General features: G+C 40.2%; 1 protein-coding gene across 1 annotated transcript in view; it reads right to left on the bottom strand.

The window, feature by feature from the left end:
• ARHGAP6 (Rho GTPase activating protein 6) overlaps positions 1–19972 on the bottom strand; it is a 309409-nt gene that overhangs the window by 288261 nt on the left and 1176 nt on the right. The window lies entirely within an intron of this gene.

Below are 19972 nucleotides of genomic sequence, written 5' to 3'. Positions count from 1 at the left end.
AAGAAAAATAACTCTGAAATATAATCCAAAAAGTTTTAAGCCCCTCACTTACTAAATTAAATACACATTTAAAATCAGTGATGAAAATCAAACTGGAAACCCAAATATGATTTAAAGGTCTACTAATAAAAACATAACTGAAGACCCAGTCAAGAGACAAAGGGTTATAACTCAGATAATAAACAGCATATGACATCCTTAGCATTTGTGAAGTTCTCATAAAAGACCAAATAACAAACTTGGAGAAATCCAAAAGCACCTGAGTATAAAAGACAAATGAATAATTCTTGGTTTTCTAATTTACTGTAATTTTAATGAAATTACAGATGTAAATGATTCACACATTTGTCTGTATTTTCCAGAAAAATTTTACAGGTTTAGTGATAGTCCCAGTGACCTCTTTCCTTCTCTTTTCCTTGATTAAAGCAAGTTTTGTTTCTCTAGATATCCACAGCTCATGTCTGCAGTTACATTTATTTTAGCAATGGGATAAGGCAAATTTTGATGTTTACCTACCCAAAACACACAAGAAGCTTTGCCAAAGCTTTTTGATGAAAGCCCCCAAACCACTTCAAATTAGCTGCATTTTCCTTGGGAGTCTATCCCTTATTCCTGAAGCCTGTTTGGCAACTCACAATTACATTACCCTAAAAAAATTAACCCCATTTCAAAGAGTTAAAGGTGAATGCATTTTCACAAAAATAGCCAATCTACAATTCACCTGATCTCTGACAAACAAGAGGGAAACCAGGGAAACCATGGACTGGGTACAGGAGACAAGACCATCTACCCCTGTCATTAGCCAGGGAAGCACCAAGCATTTTGGATCATCTTAATGGAGCAGACCCCAATAAAGCAGATCAGAGTGTAAAAAAAGATAATGAAGACACTGAATGAAGACTGAAAATATGTCAGATTAAAACTAAAAGAGCCCTGGCCTTCTGAAGGCCTATGTTTATCCAGATTGTGCTGAAGTGGATGGAATTTTAATAATTTCATTGGCAGCTCACCATTAACAAAGCCAAATAAAACAACACCAAAAAAAAAATCAACTGCAACAACTCCACATTTCCACACATATATAGAAATGTAACAAAGTAACTGTTATTTTTTGAATATACCCAGAATTCTGATCTGGATAAACTGACTTAGAGAAAGAAAAAAAGAAAAATGGCATCCTTCTCTTTCAGGCTTAGCATTTTGGCAGTCGGTAAATTTAATCCCACATGAGAGGCCACCTCATAACAAGACAAAGTGTTCAAACCCAGAAACTTTTGATGATAAAATTGCTTGCGTAACTTTGACTCTAAACTCAAGTGGGAAGCAGTCATTAAGTGCACAATCACCAGAATTTCTCTAGCATAATGGTCTACATGTTTTTTCTGTAACTCTAAACATAACAACATTGTTGTTGGAAAAAGCAGTGGACACGTGAAAAACCAGTCACATGCAAAATCAAAGAGCACTTGTAAAAGTCACATAATAGCAGTCACCAGTTATGCAGAGATTTCTCCCTCATACACAGAAAAGCATTAAGAATGTAAAGAGGCAGCCAAACTAAATTTTCAGCTAAATTAGCTACGTGGAATACTTCTTCAGTGACAGACTCAGGAACTCCTGTGCTCTTTGGTCCTGCAGGCTCTTCTCCCTATGCAGGGGCAGGACCTTGGTTCACACTAGATCTCTGCCCACACCCTTGCCTCTTAAGTTCTACGTGAAGGAAAGAGTTAGATACAAGAGAAGCAAGATTCAGTCTATTCAGGTGGCTCTTGGATGCCAGCAGATGGGGATCAGCTCCCCATCACGTCCCTGTCCTAACACAGCACTTAGGTGGAGATGTGCTACGCTCACTTCTCAGTTTGCTGGGCAGTATTTGATAAGCCAAAACTCCTCCTCCTATGCTAGAATAGCACTGAACAGGAAGATCTGAAGCTCATTTACTAAATACAAGCCTAAAGAGAACTCTGGAGAAAAATATTATGCTCTTGAGCTTCCTCAGATGTGAGGCCAATAATCAATCTTTATATTTGTCCAGTTTTCACACATAAAAGTCAGCCTACCAGAGCCAAATGTGGGAAACACTTTGTCCTTCATTTGAACACACATAAATTATTCATACACAAATTTATACAGGAATATACAGATGTACAAGAAATATATTTGTAATGATATATGGATATTGTTCTTTCAAATCTTATCTTTTCAGCTGCATGTTTGTTTCTGGTCTCAGCATGTATAAGTGAAATTGTATTTACATGGAAACATCAAAATGAGTAATGTCCTTCAGGGAATACAGAATATAATATTGCTTGTATATATAGAGACAAAATGATAGCAACATATCTTGTTGAATGCTATTTCTAACATGAATGTCATGTCAACTGTCTGTCTCCAAAGTGTGGTAAGACATCTAAGGAAAGCTATGTAATACCCCATACAAGAATGATGAAAAGTATTTTGTCACCAATACTACCCCATAAATTAATTCATGTGTTAATTGACCAGCTGCAAATGGGTAACTTAATAATCATACATTGGAGCAAGTCAGAAGGAACACACTTTCTAGATGAATGCTGCTTACTCCTCTTGCAATATCAGTGAGTGTTTGAAGATGAAGATTGCCTAAGCCATGAAGATTGCCTAAGCAAAGATGTACTGACTTATCTACAGAATAAAGAACAGTGAAGTGAATGGAGTCTCAAAATTAAATAAGCCTGTGCATATATGAAGTCTGGAAGGAGACAGATTGCATCTCATATATAAGATTATCAAAACACTCTTGCAGGGACATACTGTAGTCAGCCACAGCATTGCTTATGGAAGTGAAACACAGCAGTGATTGATGGGACAGCCTAAACAGATATGCCCACAAACCAAAATTTTCAAAATGTTCTCTAAAGACATGTGGTAAATATGAAACAGTGTCAAGTAAAAGCAAATCAGGTCCTTATCTCACCACTGCAGTTGACATTGTATTACAGCTTGCCAGCAGGTGTTCAGGTTAGATTAGGCAGGGTAAGATCTAATAAATACATTCCTCCCTACTATGGGGAGGCAAATTAACTGTAAAAACAAACCCCCATCACAGACAGAAAGAAATACTGTGAAGTGAAGACTGTAACAGAGACCTGACTGACAACATCACACCACAGCTTTTTTTTATTGAATAATAATTTTCATTTTATTAAAATAAACACACGTTAAAAATGGACCATGTGTTGTGATTCCCTGACAGAAAGTTATATTGCTTCAGTCCCAAAATAGGAACCAGGATACGCTCTATTTTTCCAGTAAAAAAGAACACATTTCCTTCATGAGCATTACATGATCAACCCTAACTTTAAAGCTGAGTTATTTGTGACCTTTTCCTGTTAGGAAGGGCAGGGTGTTTACACATCTGTTGAAAAACCGTATCATTTGCAAACTAATAGTTAACTGATTCCACAAGGTGTTAAGACTGGTTTTAAATAAGACCACCACTAAAAAAGAAACCAAGGCAATTAATATCAGCATGCTGCTTTATAAAGCTTCATGTTTCTTTGCTACAGCAATCTTCCTTTTAAAAAAAATGCTGAATTTGCTACAAAAATCTCTGATTTTCTGACTAGAAATATTTTTCCTACAGACTAATGCCTTTTTTGCAAAACATTCAAAGCATGGCTATTTGAAGTTGGACACATTCTTCATGTAAGCAACTCTCTCCTACTAAGTCTAGCAGCAGAACTGGAGCCCAGGATCAGAAATCAAACAAAAGCTGATACTTTTGGGAGAGCCAACTGTATTCCTTTAAAATTGAAGTTTTTATTTTTTTCAAATAGTATAAAGATTTTCATCAATTAAGATGAGATACATAATTCAGCTAATTCTAACATTCAACTTAGTTACTGCCATTTAAGACGAAAAGATTCAAAAACAAAAGTATGCAAAATCGTACATTTAAATATTCACTCAAGATTGTAATTTTTCTTGTCCTGTTAATGGAATTGCATGTGTTTAGGAGAAAGGTATCCCTCAGGTCATGGGGACACACACCCAAGGACAGCCAGGAATGTTCAGCTGTGTCACCAGTGCCACCACTGCTGCAGAGCAACCCCGCAGTGGCTGAGCCTGGGCGTGCAAAGCTGTGCCACGAGCCACAACTGCTGCACAGGGAAGGCTTCTGTGTATTTGCCTCCAAAACAACAGATTTCAAGCTGGCAGAACAGGCTTCACTGCATCTGCCACTGGATCCTTTCTGCTCTCCTTTCAGGTGATGTTTGTCCAGAAAAAGGTAAATCAATCATTAGATTGATTCCTCTTGGTAATGGCTACCAGGGTAAGGACTTCTGTAAAAGCCATCAGTGCCCTAACAAGGCAGAAATATTGGAAAGAGGAGCTGCCTGCTCCACTCCAACTTCTCACTCAAAGATCTCCTCAGTCAAGGAACTGAAATCCCCATCTTCAAGGACAAAGGATAACAATTAATTCTTAACAATTCTCAAGTAACAAGGCACCAATAATTCAAGACACATCCCCGAACTTGCATTTCCAAGTAAGATATCTGGCCTCCTAAACGGGGAATGGTCTTCAGGTTGTGGTGGTTTTATTGCATCTTTTTCTCCCTTTTCTTTCCCCAGTACTGCAAAGTGGCCACTGCAAAACCAATTTTTACTGAATTAAGTTTCCTTCTTATCAAAGCAAGTTCTCACAGAAGTAGTCCCTGCTTAAGGGAGGATGACAGTTCTGAAGGGCAGCAGGACTGGGATCAAGAACTGTAGCGTATCACCTTGACTATAATACCCACCAACTTCCTTGAGAGATGTAATTACAAGGTGGAAGCTTGACAGTCTGTCCCCAAAAAGGTACTGAATGGAGAACAGAGACACCCATCCCAATGAAGACAGTGAGGAGCTTTGGCATGCAGCTCTCCTTGTCAGAGGGCTGAGGTGCTGACAAGGTAAATGCTGTGCTTGGCTCTGTGCCCCAGGCTGCTGTGGTCCAGCACGGGGTATGGGCAAGAATGGGGCTCCAGGGAATGGAGCACTCCAGACTACTGTGTATGGTTGAAGGCTGATTTACTTCTCACGGAGAAATAATGAGGAAGGTATTTAGAGAAGAGGCTTACTATTACTGCTGCTGACAGAGAAACAGCTCAGAAGTAGTTAAGTGGTCATGACAAACAGGTAAGAAACCCTAAAGTTCATGAATAGCAACACTGGAGGAGGCTCAGCACAACTGTTACACATAAAAAATCAACAGCCACTTTCTTCTACACCCTCTGGCACCTTCATTAAAGCACAGGCTTGCAAACTCAATGTTTTCATACCACATTACAGAGCTAAGTTTCAAGGCAAACATATGTAAACACCCATTAGGTAAGCGTTAATAATTCACAGCAAGATGCCAGCTCTCCAGTAAGACATTTAATGGGCAAAGAAACCATTGCAGAAGGTCCTTGGAATAAACTGGATAACTTTCAAACAAAATTAATTGCTTTCTGTATTATTATTGTTTATCGAGATTTTATTTTGCTGCTCTTGAAATTTTTTTTTAATAAAAGTGTTTCTGCCTAATGTTTGTATTTGTGTACTTAAAACCACACATATAACCTCTTCCTTTTCTGATGATGATTCCTCTGCCTTTGCCAGCCAAAAGGGCACAATGGGGCTGTATCAAGTGTCAACCAGACACCAGGATTCAGTTGCCTACCACAGGGGGTGGTGCCCTGTGGTGGTAGCAAACAGCTACCACAGTACCTGGGTAACTGGCTCATAAGCAGCACAATCCCACACACTCAGCAGGGTGATGGGGTAACAACGACACTGCCCAGGGGGATCAAAAAAGACTGTATGACACCTCTTGGGAAGAGGAGTGAAACTGCCCCAGGGGAGGAGCTGCCAGAGAGCCAGCCGGTTGGGACAGCAGACAAGGGTGGTGAGCTGTCCCTACATGGGCAGGAGCTGAACTTGGTTTTATGCTTCATCTCACACATAAAGGTGTCAAACTCCTTTCATAACACAAGCATCATCCAATACCACCCAAGTAAGCTATGGCACGTGCTAATCTAAACAGACTTAGTTCTGTAAACTGATCCTTAAATACATTTACTTTTAACTTATTGTGATTTACCGCATTAGTAGGTTTTATTACATTTCTTAGCTTAGTCACTGTGGGACTGTGGCTGCACTACTTTGGGAGCTCAACAGACCTTGTGGCACAGCCATACACTGCATCAGTTTCTCTGTTTAGAGATCTTTACCCCATGCCACACTGTGCATCTACACACAGTCTCCAGGACACTGGGAAAATCTGATGCCTGTGGAAAGGGAAGCAGGAAGGTAACAAAGACCAGTATATGCCATATTCCTCCTATCACTGACCCTTGTCTAGGAGCTAAAGGAAGTTATATTTATATGCAAATTATTAATAGACAGCCTTTTCAATACAAAACACAGGTAGAAATCCTGTGCAGACTGCTTTCTTCTCAATGGCTCTTCCCTCACCTTTCCAATACATTGCTGCGCTGCTTACATTCATCCATAATGCTCTGCAAAGGCATCTTGGCTTTGATGATGCCACCTTTTTCTTTGTAGCATTCAATTGTATCTCAGCCTCTTATCACATCAAATATTAAGCATTTTCCTTCATTCCACCATGTCAGGTCTCTATCACACAGTTTTGTGCACTGGGAACTTAACTCCTTTTCCCCTCATTTCTGAAAAAAATACCACTAAATATTATTTGCTTATATTAATTATATTTATTATTATATGTATTCATACATTTTTATTATATGTCTTATTATGCTTATTATTATAACATTATCCCCATGGTTTAAAAATCTCTAAAACTTAGCAAGGCCAAACATTTGCTTGCTGAGTCCACTAAATATCACAAAACAGTCTCTGTAGAAATCTCGGTGCAACTGTCTCTATCTATTGTCTCTCATGTAAAATTTCTGGAAATAAAAGTCTCGTGTGTTTATACACCTTGTAGAGTGATGTCCTAACCACAAATGGGGTGCCAGGATACTACAGTAATGTAAAAATCACCTCGGCAATGCAAGGTGACCTGTGATGCAGGGACGCCCATACAAATTCTCTGGATTCTGTATGGATTTGCACAGTGCTGGATGCCCATTTCTGTCCCTCAACCCCCCACAGTCAGGGCAGAAACAACAGATACTCTTATCACTCACTTTTACTGTCTCATCCCTAATTTGGGCATAATCCCAATTTAAACCAGTTATCTAACATTTAAATATAATTTCTCTACGCTGCGTGGTTTCCAGAAATAACTAATGCTGCATCCCCTTCCCCCATCAGGGAAACACACCCAGCAGCAATTGCCAAACCCCACCCAAGCCCCAGTGCCCTACTCTGAGGGCTGTGGCACAGAGACCCAGCCCTCACACAGCCCTGCATGGATTAGCCACCAAATCCACAGGCTCATCCATAGCTCTGTTTTTTCAAGCCTTGTCCCTCCCCAGTGCTTCAGTGAGCCACCCCCAGGCAGCTCCTAAGGACCAAGCAATCACCTCCCCACTGCTTGTGTCCCACTCTTTGGGAGGAAGTCAAAAGATACTCTAAGAAGCATCTGTAAATAAACTATATATTATTACAGAGTGGATGTAGCCCTAATCCAGAGGAGGAAGAAGGAAAATGCAAAAACTTTTTTAGTCCCTGAAGCAAAATCTGTAATTGATCCTTTTCCAAGCTGAGCAAATTAATTTTTCCCTCAATGGTCTTGAGCACTGCCTCAACCCTTTTAATTCAAATATTTCCTAAAAAGCTGGGAAGAACAAAAGCAAAATCAGAAACAGAATATTTCCAGAGTTATCCTAATACAAAGCATGAGAAAAATATTTCTTCATTTCTTTCAAATTCAGTATGTTAGATCCTTTTCTACACATTGATGTTCCGCCAGTTGAGCATAATTCACAAATTCCTCACTCTAAATTAAGGCAAAAGCCCTCCAGTTGTCTTTGGAAGCAAGTGACCTCCAGCTATTTGATCTCACAACCACTCCTGTGCCTCATTGTTCTGGAAACTCCTCCACAGGAGGCATCTGAAGGAGGTGGGCAGGGACACCCAATGTCACCTGAAGCGAGCACGGTGGTCCCTGGTGTGGTGGAGCACAGAGCTGTGGAGTTGCTGTGCTGGAATGCAGAGCAATATCCCACAGACTGACCACAGTGAGCAGTCACACACATGTCTGAGGAGCCCTGGCTCTACCCACTACAACCTTCACCCACCCAGCTTTGCAGGGTCTCATCTCCAGGAAACAGCATCTCAGAGCTGGGACATGTTTCCTGACAAAATGAAAGAGATGGACAATAAAACCTTGACTTATATTATTATGAGATAGCACATTTTGTGCTATTTTTCTTTTTCCTGACATTGTACGTTGCAATTTTGTATAAGTAACAGCTTTTAGGTAACCTGGACTCCAGATGTACTTAAAGTATTGTGAAATGGTTAAATTAACATTTTTCCCTGTGGTAATCATTCACGTCAGAAAAAAATACAGATACAATGAGTATTTCCCCTGCAAAAATATAACATAGCAAACATAATTTCCAAGTTTAGAAATAAAGAAACAATATATGTATTAAATATAAATATATTTTACAGTCAAAGCGTTTTGTCACAAAGGTTAAATAATTCCCCTGCAGTTCACAATTTCAAGCATCCCAAAGTACCTCTAGTTTCCTTTACCCTTATTGTTCTCCTAAACTCTTCTCCTTTCTCCCATCAAACATTTTCAGCCTGGCTTTCCTGGGCTACAGGAACTACATCTCACAGAGGGTGTGATAATGTAGAGATGTAATTCCCAATTTCTCTCCTCCAGGGTTCAATTCCAAGCTTCATTAAGGTTTGACAAATAAATTAGAGTGCTTGCCACTGCACAAAATAATCTTCACTTCTCAGGCAAGCCCTAGCAATTCAATTGCTTATCCCAAAATATATATATGACACTTTGAGTGCATCAACACTCAAAGCCTTGGAACAATTAACCCAGTTCCATCTCACACCGTGGTCACTGATCTACAGATCTCTGTTCAGTCATCCCAGTCTTTCCAAAATCTTTCATGCTTTTCCCTAGTAGGGCTTCTCTGCCAGAAAAGGCTGGATTATAAAATAACCAAAATAGTAAAAAAAACATTAAAAAATAACCTTTGGACCTGATGGGAGGTCTCATTACACTTCCCACATGCTGCTTTTTTCTGTGTCCTCGACAGTCCAGCAGCTGCTTCTGCTGCACCAACACCCCCAGCACTCAAACTTGGAAGCAAATCCCTTCCCTTGCCCTTCTGGCCCTTTATCACTGGCTCCGAGGAACATGCCATGCAAACTCCCCCTTGCTTTTCTGTTTTCAGCCTCCTCTAGCCTTAGACTTTCTTTCAAGAGAGGTCAGCAAGCAAGCCCCTCTGTAGCTCCCCCTGCTATGTACCTTCTACAGAAATCCTCACATTCTTCTTGGGAACATCCTAACAAATTGCTCCCTTCCAGCTTTGCTTTGATTTGGCTCAGATGTTGACAACCATATTTTTCCTTTCCCACTGGCTTCCACTCCACCTCCATCTGTCTGAGTCAGATCCAGCACAAGAGGCCAGTCACCCTCTTGCAGAGCAATATGGTTATTAAATGCCTTCATCTCAACTAAGGCAGTGTATGTCAAAAAACTGTAAGGAAGCCAGAAATAAATAATTCACTGCAGTAATCTTATTCTTTTCAACCATAATTCAAGTTAATTCATCTTAAGCCTGCTATCTTCAGCTCAAAAAAGTTCTACAGTTAAATCTTATGCTGAATGCTAAGTCCAAGTAGCTGGACTTGGTCCAAAAGAAGGGGCTTCAAGAGCTCAAACCACTTAGGAAAGGTGTCCTGCCACCTGAGACCATGGCCACCACAACTGCAGTATGGCCATGAAGATAAGCTCATTGCTGCTCCCAGTGTTCCTATTCCCAGGTCTCAACAGCTCTTCAACCTGCCAGGTGATGAAGGTTCTCTCTTTTCCCTACCCCATCATAGAATTCAGCAGCTTTGGCAGAAAAGCTTGTGGAGCACAGGCAGTAAGGATCATGCCCTGTTATCTCCACCCACTGCTCTTGCAGTGGCACCTCACTGTCTCTGCAGGGCTGCATCCTTCAGCAGCCTGTCAGGATAAGGGAAGGATTTCCCTGGTAGAAAGCAAAATGATATCTAGTTTCCAGCCAGTTTGTCAGACAGATTCCCAAGCAACCAGGCCTTCAAGCACCTGAGAGCTTTGCTTAAAAAGGATTTCCAGAGAGGAAGCTCTGACAAATATAGCAGTACAGCCTAGCTCCCTCTCTGAAAGTCCCCTCCAGGCCAGCTATCACACATAAGTTACCAAAGAACATAAGTTACCAAAGAACAGCAGATATTCTCTTTTTAATTTTGGCACTTTTGCCAGACCCCACATTCTACAGCAATCAGAATTTTCATTTTCCATCTGATCAGCTGGATGTTCCTGGTTTAAAGAGCTAAAGTGAAGACATTTGGACTTCAAAAATGCACTGATACAGCCTCCAGATGTGTTTCTAAAAAAACAAGCAAGTAAGCTATCACAAGCAGAAAACAACCAACCATAGCAGAAGCAAATATAATTTAGCAAGTTTTGCTAAAGCATGTATCTATCATCATAAAATAAGCACAAACAAAGCATGAACATTTGAAACAACAACAGCTGAAAGTGCTACTAAAACGAAAAACTGCACAAGGAAACATATGAACAAGACTTAAGACCCCTTTACCGCTAAAAAAAGTATTCAGTTGTGTGGAAGACCTCAGCATTTACAGTCCTTCTCTGGGAAGGAAGAAGAAAGAAAGAAGACTCTAATTACAATAACAGAAAGTAACAATACAGAAGATCTAGATTAAGATTTCAAAATCTATCCAGAGAATCTATGTTCATCTTCAAAAGTGAGTCAAAAGCTTCAGAAAATCTCATTGCAGAGGTGATGATGAGAACTATTCAGAGAGCACCAAGCACTGTGGCAGCCAGGACAGACCACGCACCGCTGGGTCCAGCACCAGCCTTTATCTGACTGCACCACACTGAGGCCACGTGGTGTGGCAAGCAGGGCCACAACTTGCTGAGCCACGCCATGACCTGAGCACCTTGGGCTCAGCACTCCCTGCAGCAAACCAGGACATCACACCATGAGCAAGACAGGGCAGGGACACCCAAGCAGAAGTGAAAGCTCTGCTTTGCCTGGCGGTGGTGGCACTTCAGTGGCAATCCTTCTTTCCAGCCTTGCTGATGTTCACTTAGCCACTCATTTACCACACTGTGTTGTCTTCTGCCCTTCCTTGTCTCCTTCTATTTGAATCACACAGCTGGAATCACCTTTTCCTCTTATGTTCTGGTCCATAAAGGAAAAAAGTACTTACCGAGACTGCAAACACTTATGAGTCCATGCTATCAAAGCTTTGTTTTACTGTGTGCAAGATCCTTCTGTCAGCCCATTTTCATACTCGATGCTGGAGGCTGCACCTGCTTGAAAAAACCTCTGCCAGCTAAATGAAGACTTGCCAAAATAATTTCTCAAGAGCAAAGAAAAGACACACAGGTCTGATATTGATCAACATGCTTCAGAAGCTCAAAAAAGCCCACTGCTGCATTGTAAACAGCAGCAAATTATGACCTGTGCTCCTTTTAAATAGCAGAATGAAAGCATTTATTTCAGCAAGCCAATTCGGTACCAGCTTTTTCCAGGCTGTGTGGCCTCATCTGCTTATTCCAGTTCAGTTTAGCTTTGACTGATCCCAGTTACATAAGTGTACCCTTAAGCTCATAAATTGCAAGGTCAGTATCAGGTTAAACTCTTGCTGTGTAAGACAATATAGGCAAATCCTGAACAGTCCCATTGCCACACCTATTCTTCTGTATATCTGATGCAATTCCCAGCTCAAAGCTCGGCAGATTTCCTTTCCTTCTTGCATACCTCTTAATTTTTTTCCTTCTTCCATTTCTCTCATGGAGAGAAGTTATTTTTACTTTTAAAATGCAAGATGACAAAAATGAAAGTTGGAAAATGTAAATTGACAGCAATGCTTCTGTACCATCATTTCATTACAGGCATTGACCTGAAGTGTTTTAGGCAGCACATCATACAGCCTGTCGTGAGCACACTGAACTACCATGAAATGGTAGGAAAAATTAACGGTGTCCTGCCAAATGTTCAATGTTTTAAACGTAAACAACCCACAAAAACAGACAAAGCTCAATGTCAGAACACGTCTGTCCTAACAACACGCTGTCCAGCACCAGGGAGCCCTTCTTAGCCCTGGGCTCCCTGGGCTGGAAGAAGCAGGCTGGCTTGGTTAAATGAGGTGGCAGGAAACCAACCTGGCAAGTAGTTACTGGAAGTTCCCTGCCAAATCCTGCTGAAGTTCTGCTAGGGCACTGTCTATCTGCCTCTGCAAAAAAACTGGAATTTCAGAAAGGTTTGGTTGGGGTTTGTTTTGAATTTTACTGACATCTTTAAAGAGCTACCCTGGCTTTCTTTGCATTTGTGAGACACCAGGAGAGTAGGAGTAAGAGTAAGGATATGCCTCACAGAGTAGAAACACAGCAACAGCTTTGGAGTATGATTGAATGAAAGAAATTACTGTTCCTACAAGCCTGCTTCCAATGCTGGTGCTGGAGAGCATCATAATTTCTGCAATTCAGCAACTTTTGTCCCATCAAAGGTATGCTGCAGCACAAGGGAGAACAGCAGTTTTCATTCTACTATGGAAAGAAATGATACTTGGAGTCACAGAATCACAGAAAATATTAGGTCAGAAGGGACCTCTGCAGGTCATCTGGTCCAATCTTCTACTCAAAGCTGGGTCTCATCTTCAAAATTTGATTGAATCCTTTGGGCCTTGACCTGTCAAGGGCTGAAAATTTCCAAGAGCAGACATTCCACAGCTTCTCTGGGGAACCCATCTCAATAGTTAACCACTCCTGCTGTGAATGCTTTTTTACTTAGATCCACTCAAAATTCCTCTTGCTGGAACTTGTGACTGTCATTGTGCAACTGACAATATCCAGCTGCACCTTCTCTTTAGTCCCCATGTAGGTAGTAAAAATGGATTTTCATTCCCCCTTGATTCTTATCCAGGCTGAAACAAATCTCATCCTTTTCTCGTGCACTAAGCACTCTCATCCCTTAACTGTCCTGATGGTGGCCCTCCACTCCATTTGCACCAGTTTGTCAACATCACTCTTGCACAGAGCCCAGATGGGGCCTCACAAGGGTGGAGTCCCTTCCCCTGACCTGCCTGTTAACTTTCTGCTCATGCAGTCCAGTATCCTGCTCTCTACATTACACACCTTGCACAGCTCACTAAATGAGTTAGGTTAACTTCTTTTCCTCTGGTCCACATGAGGTGGTGTAATTTATCTGCATTTGGGCTAAAAAACAGGCAGGAGGCTCTGTTACACAATTTACTCCAAGAAAGAAAAGTATGTTTATCTGTTACATTCACTCTGCCTCTATTCAGGAGAAGTTTATGAAACAGAAAGGTTCCATCTGAGCCTTGGCAGGGTGAGGAAATCATCTGTGCTCATACCTCAAGAAGAGAAAAGCGCCGAGAAGCATTTTGGACAGTGTGCCAGAGACTTGAAATATGTAAATTTGCCAATGTAAATCTTACTACCTATTATGCTAAAAAGTTTCTTTAAAACTCTCCATATATGTTGGCTGCCAATCACATTGTACTCCTTTAGAGAATACAGAATTAAGGCCCTTTATCTCTGAAATAAGTAAAGCTTCTAATTGTGTTTATTTAAGTAATTGGATGCCTCATTCTCCTGGCTTGCTATGGTTTGGTACTCCCTGGCAGAGCCCACTCTGTGTAGCATTTCTGAGTCCACTGCCCCCTTCTGAAGACCTAAAAGACTTGTCCCCGTGGTGTGCTGGAACAAAAGCTGTCACTGGATGCAGACACAAACACATGCTTGAGAAACAGTAGTGAAGCAATGAGCAAGAGGCACGCCATATTTTGTCAGTAGGAATGTTATGAAACAGCCACAAGAAAACTCAACCATATTTTTTTAATTTATGATAGAGTAGATAGGGTCTTATTTTGGAGCATGAAAATGTAATTTATCCAAATCTCTCTTTCCCCACCACCCCATTCAAACAGTAGTCTGCACTGTCATCCAATTAAATTAACAGTTAAACAGAGCCTGATTTCCAACCAGGACATTACGAGGATTTAACCTTCCTATACACACATACACTTACAAAAGGAATTGTGGTGATGAGATTGAGAGCAAAATATTACCCAGAATCCTTTTAAGATTGAAGACAGGGGAAAAAGAAAAGGGATTGATTATGGTTTAAGAAGGACAAATATGAGATACGAAAAATCAAAATAACAATATTTGAGAAGTGATAGCAGATGTGTCAATTCACATTCTTTAGCTTCCAATTCTCCCATTTCACTTAATTGTTAGCTGGCCCCAGAGCCTCACAGCACTGTATAAAGAAACAATTGCACATCTTCTAAAAACAGAAGATTGTGAGATCTCTTAAACAGCTTGCCCAAAGACCCTATTGTGCCAAAATTTTTATGGGTTTATTCAATAAATTAAAAGGAATACCTCCTATGGGAAGCAAAACACATAACAAAACTGAAAGCATTTCCTGTAGGAGAAGTATTTTTAAATTTTTACAGAGAAAAGCAAATGAAAGCTGAACACAGCACAGCCAACTGGTTTCTCACCACATTAGTCTCAGTAGGGTGCTACTCAACTGAAATTACTCTTCGGAGAAAAAATGAAAAAGCTAGTGCTCAGAAACTATCTTGCCATATTACAACAGTGGCAGAAAACAAAAGGATAAAGTAAATAAACCTGAAAATAGAAATGGAAATTTTGTATTAGTCTTCCTCTTGCAAAATCAGTTGTACATGCTCAGCGGAGGTACAATTCCATTACTGAAAATCAAGTCCACGCTAATTCCGAGGCAACGTAAAAGAAATCTTAATTGCACTAAAAAACCTAAAACTAAATCTTTCCTTTGTTAGCAAGGTCTGTAACATACTTTGTACTTGGCTGAAAACCAGTTTGTCCAATTATGAGAAAAGTACTTATCATTTGACTTGGCCAACCCAAATAGTAGGCAACAGCTACAGTAAAGCAGCTTTTTTTTTCAGTATGAATTTCAGGTGATGAAAGCAACAAGACACAGTATCTTCCTTTTTAATTTTTGGCAGGGAGGATAAAGGGACCTATGCATAACAAGGTGTATTTGAAATGGATACAAGTCCAACTTAAAAAGGTCCAAGCGTGTGGAACTGAACTCGGAACCTAACAGGAGAGAAAGAGAAAAGCAAGTTCCCAGCAGCCATGAGGAGAGTTTCTGCATTGGACTGACTGCTCATGTGCATCCTCACTGAGTGCAGGGCTCAAAAATCTCCTTCTGACCTCACTCACTCAAGAGTCCTCATGGGTAAACCGTGTAAGTCAGAAGGTCTTTTCTTTGAGAGGATACAGAAGAGATGAAGTAGGAAGATCCAGAAAAGACAGTTCTGGTTTCATAACTGGGGATGCTGATGCAAGCTGTTCCCATGGCCAGGACTGTGAGGATGATGACCCAGGGATGACAGCTTTAGGGTGTGAAACTGATGCTTGGTTTTATGAGCCACAGACACAGTACCTAACCTACTCAGGTCCAAAAACACAAACATGTGGTACCCAACATCTGGTTCCAGTACAACAATGTGGCAAGCATCAGGCACTGGAAGCTCATCAAATCCTTCAAAAACACTCTCAACTCTCCCAGCAATTTAATAATTCTTAGCTGACAACCGGAGTGGAAAAAACATGTAACTTGAAATAGCCAGTCTGTACACATCTAGGAAAAACTAAAACTCAACCAGAAAGCCTCCACATACATTTCCATTGACATGTATTTTTGTAACAGGATAAGAAAAGATTAAAAAAATAAAAATTATTTTGAACAAGCACAGTTTAAAAATTTGTACACAATATTGATACAAAAGTTTCAAAGTGAGGTAAAGAAAGAAAATTCCTAGGATTGAACAGTAACTAAAGGCTTTGCTTCCTTCCTGATACTCTGGTTTGATTAGTAGTCACCAACCAAAAGGAAGGCACACATTTGAATACTCTGTTGAAGTCTGAAAGCTCAGTACATTCCAAAACTGGCCAATGAGTTGCAATGTCAAATGAAGTCTGAACCTCCTTATTGCTCTCCTTACAGTTTCTACAAGTTGAATGAAATATATGGCCTCTTTTCCACAATCCAGACACCTGGTTGAGTTAGCAGCCAGTGGAACCCAGGATGCACAAAAGTTGTATTTTAAAATGTTAGCTTAATTCCAGTGGTGCTTATACTCTCAAACACTGTGCCATATAACCAGAGAATCAAATATGAGCAGTTATATCATGTTTAGGGAGACTAAGGATTGCCATTATAATTTTGATTTTTAGTACCTTTTTTACATTAAGATTTCAACTCTACAACTCTGACACTAATACACTGAAGTTACTACTGTGCCATCATGACTGTTCAGCCCTACTTGTTCAGAACTCACTGCTGGTTTCAATTATTAAATTTACATCTGGAAGGAAAAACAAATCCCCCAAAAAGGCTTAATACCTGTACAGCCCTAATACTTATACAACCAGAACACCGCAGAAGAGACTTCCAAAATGTTCTTCACCTGCAAGCTGTCACAGCAGCAGCTCCTTTCATGCAATAGAGTCTGCAAAGCTAAATGTGCTTCAACTCCACCATGAAGTCAAGACAGCAGTCTGGGTTGTTAATATTTTAGAGGTTACTCAAAATTACTTTTCAGTCTCATTTCTATTATTTTCACAAGTTCCTTTCCCATTACTTAAGCAATGCACACTTGAAGAATTCTGTCTGTCCTAACCATCAACCCCCATATTCTCATCCAATGTCTTCAGACATAATTTAGTCGAGAATGGGAGAGTCCACTTGCCAAAATCGGAAATACTGATATATTTAGTTACTTTTAATTGCATTTCTGTCATGAAAGACCCACAACATTCCTGCCCACCAAATTTTGTAATTATAGAACACTTACACCATTGAATGGAATGGACTCAGGCTGAGACTAATCTGTACGTCCAGTGGTTTGGAATGTCTTAGGAAAGAAAACAAAGCAGAACAGTGCTTTATATATATATTTTCTCCAGAGTTGAGCAGATCACTGGTAAATACCAGTACATACAGTTTTCAGTTTATTAAAAATATATATATATATTAAAAATCTTCCAAAGTACAGTTCTCACACATCTCATTAAGAAGACCCCTCAACAGAAAAAATGCAAGTTATAGATTTAAACATGCTAGACCCCCATTTTGCTTCCAGGACAGTTAGTCAGAGCTCTGGAAGGGAATATGTTCCAACATGTCTTCTATCCATACAGCAAAACCTCTGGGTTAGGTATCAAGGTGCTTAAGGGTAACAGATACTGTGCACACAATTGATGTCCACCTGAACCACCACAGCTTGAGGCTGTTTCCTCTTGTCCTGTCACTGGCTGCCTGAGAGAAGGGAGGACCTTCACTTGCTACAAGGAAAGAGAGAATCTACACTGCCTTCCCAATGGATTTAAACTCTTTTAACTATCAAGCCAGTGAATTTACCAAAGCTAACCTCCCAAGGCACCTGTCAGATGAAGTCTGTTCTGTGAACATTCACTACTTCTGATGGCCATGCCATAAAACACTTCAGCTAAACCAGTGTTGTTCTGATAGCGCAGATTAGCTTCCCCAACATCCTTGCAGCTCATCACAGCTTGGCCAGACAGCAGTGCAGGAGACACTTGGACAAACCCAGGCTTCTCCCCCAAAACCTGGTGAGGAACCAGGGCAACCTTCCCACCCATGCCATGGAAAACTCCTCCTGTAGTGTTCAACAGAAAGCTGGGCAAGCTGGGGATCACAGGGTAAGTCAGGAAGAGGAGGAGGATGAGGAGAACGAGGCGGAGGAGGTGTGGAAGGGCTGAGCTGTCCCCCTGCAGCAATCCAATTTCATCGAGAAGCAAATTGCCAACTAAGGATGCTGCAGGGGCCAGGCATGCAGGTGGGAAGGCTGCAAATGTTATGCTACCATTACTTTAAAACCAGCTCTCCCCTCCAAAAAAGCATACTAGCTGGATATGGTAATGCTTAACTAGTTAGTAACACACACATTATGACAGCAAAATATCAGGCCATGTAAGTTTAAGTGTGTAGGTTTGGTTTCTCACAACAAATAGATTACTCGGATACATTCCCATGATTTGCCATATTTTTTATCCTTTTGCTGTGGCTTTCCATTACCATTTTTAAGACAGAAAAATAAGGACAATAATTAACACAACATGAGACTTCACACAGATCTATTAATCTTGAGCTATTCTGGACCCAGCAAATGTATTTCAGTCAGTCAGTCAGTCAGTGTAAACACTCGCATCCTTAACTTGTGCAGGTCTACTAAGGTATGTTAGCAAGGTAAGTCGAACAGAAATGGAACTACAGATTTCCTACTGATAATACAATAATTTGAATTATGGGACCTTTTACAGTTAATTATAAACAGTTACTTCCTTTTCACCCAATAAAATATGGGTTTTTACGCCTTCTCAAGCACACTTGCTTTGCCACAGCCAGGATGAAGCTGCAGAGACAATAAAATCCTTCACTTACAAAAAAATGAACCTTTTCAAATAAACACTAAATAGGAAGCAAACAACTAAATCCTTTATTAATAATGCTATTTTATAATGAGACCAGACGGAATGACCATTAGGATGCATCCCTAAAATAATGGGGGGAATAAGATAAAAATCATGTATGAGCAGTTTCTTCTAAAATACAGATTAATATAATTTGTACATGTCTTTGCTGAATAACTAAGTTCATATTTGTATAATGTCTTGAAAATAGCAACTCTGAAACTAGCGAGTATCAGGTTAAATGACAACTTAAATGACAACTGACATAAAATGCTACCAATTCACAACGACAACACTGGCCCACTGCAGGAGGCCAGCACACCCTGCTCCTGACATCACAGCCTCACCACCGTGACAATGATATCCCTCCCAAAAAAATGGTTAACTATTTAAAAATGCTCGACACACAGCAAATTAAGGAAGAACCCATTACTTTACATATGCAGTCTGAAGAGGTGCTGTGTGTTTTGACGTCACAAAGATCTGAAAAAAAATGCTCCAAGTGTCCACCACCATAGATTCAGTGAAAAAAAGGAAGACCTGCTTAAATTTACATATCAGAAGCCATGCTGTGAATCTTAGACTCAAGTCAGGAACTGCACAGGAAATCCCATGTATGTTATACTTTTTGATAGACCTTATAAAATCCTAAGTGGATAAACAGCAAATTTATCCTTAATTTGTGTGATCACTTCTTTTCTCACTGTTCACTGATGCTACAAATCCCACAAAGTTCTTTGACACTATGAATTTTTTTACTATCATAAATTCAAGCATCAAGATGAAATATTGCTTAGAGTAACTTCTCATTACAGAACTTCATAATAATCCATTTTTTAAAACTGTTAAGATTCTTCACCACCTCTTTCAACATTAGCCAGCATCATGCCTGAAGTTGCCACCCACATGTTGACACTTCATCCCAACTGGCAGACACAAACAACTTTTATACTCCAAGCAAACAGGGAAATATGGGAGCTCAGGGTAAGACACAGCCTTTGCCCATGAAAACTGAATTTTGTAATCTTGTGCTATCATGATGCCTAGTTTGATTTTGGATCTGATATTGCTGTGTAAGATAACCATTTTACAAGGACTTCCACATCCCACTGCAACAATGGGGCTGTTTAATTGATGCATCTATTTATTACCAACTATTTATAATAAGTTCATCTGAAATGGAAATTGAATGGAAATGCTACTTTCTGATCCCAGTTCTCCAGAAGGCACTACTAAACAGTTAAACAGGAAACCTCATCGC

Source organism: Passer domesticus, chromosome 2 (assembly GCF_036417665.1).
Source record: "Passer domesticus isolate bPasDom1 chromosome 2, bPasDom1.hap1, whole genome shotgun sequence".
Classification (NCBI taxonomy): domain Eukaryota; kingdom Metazoa; phylum Chordata; class Aves; order Passeriformes; family Passeridae; genus Passer; species Passer domesticus.
This window is presented reverse-complemented; position numbering and strand designations above follow the sequence as displayed.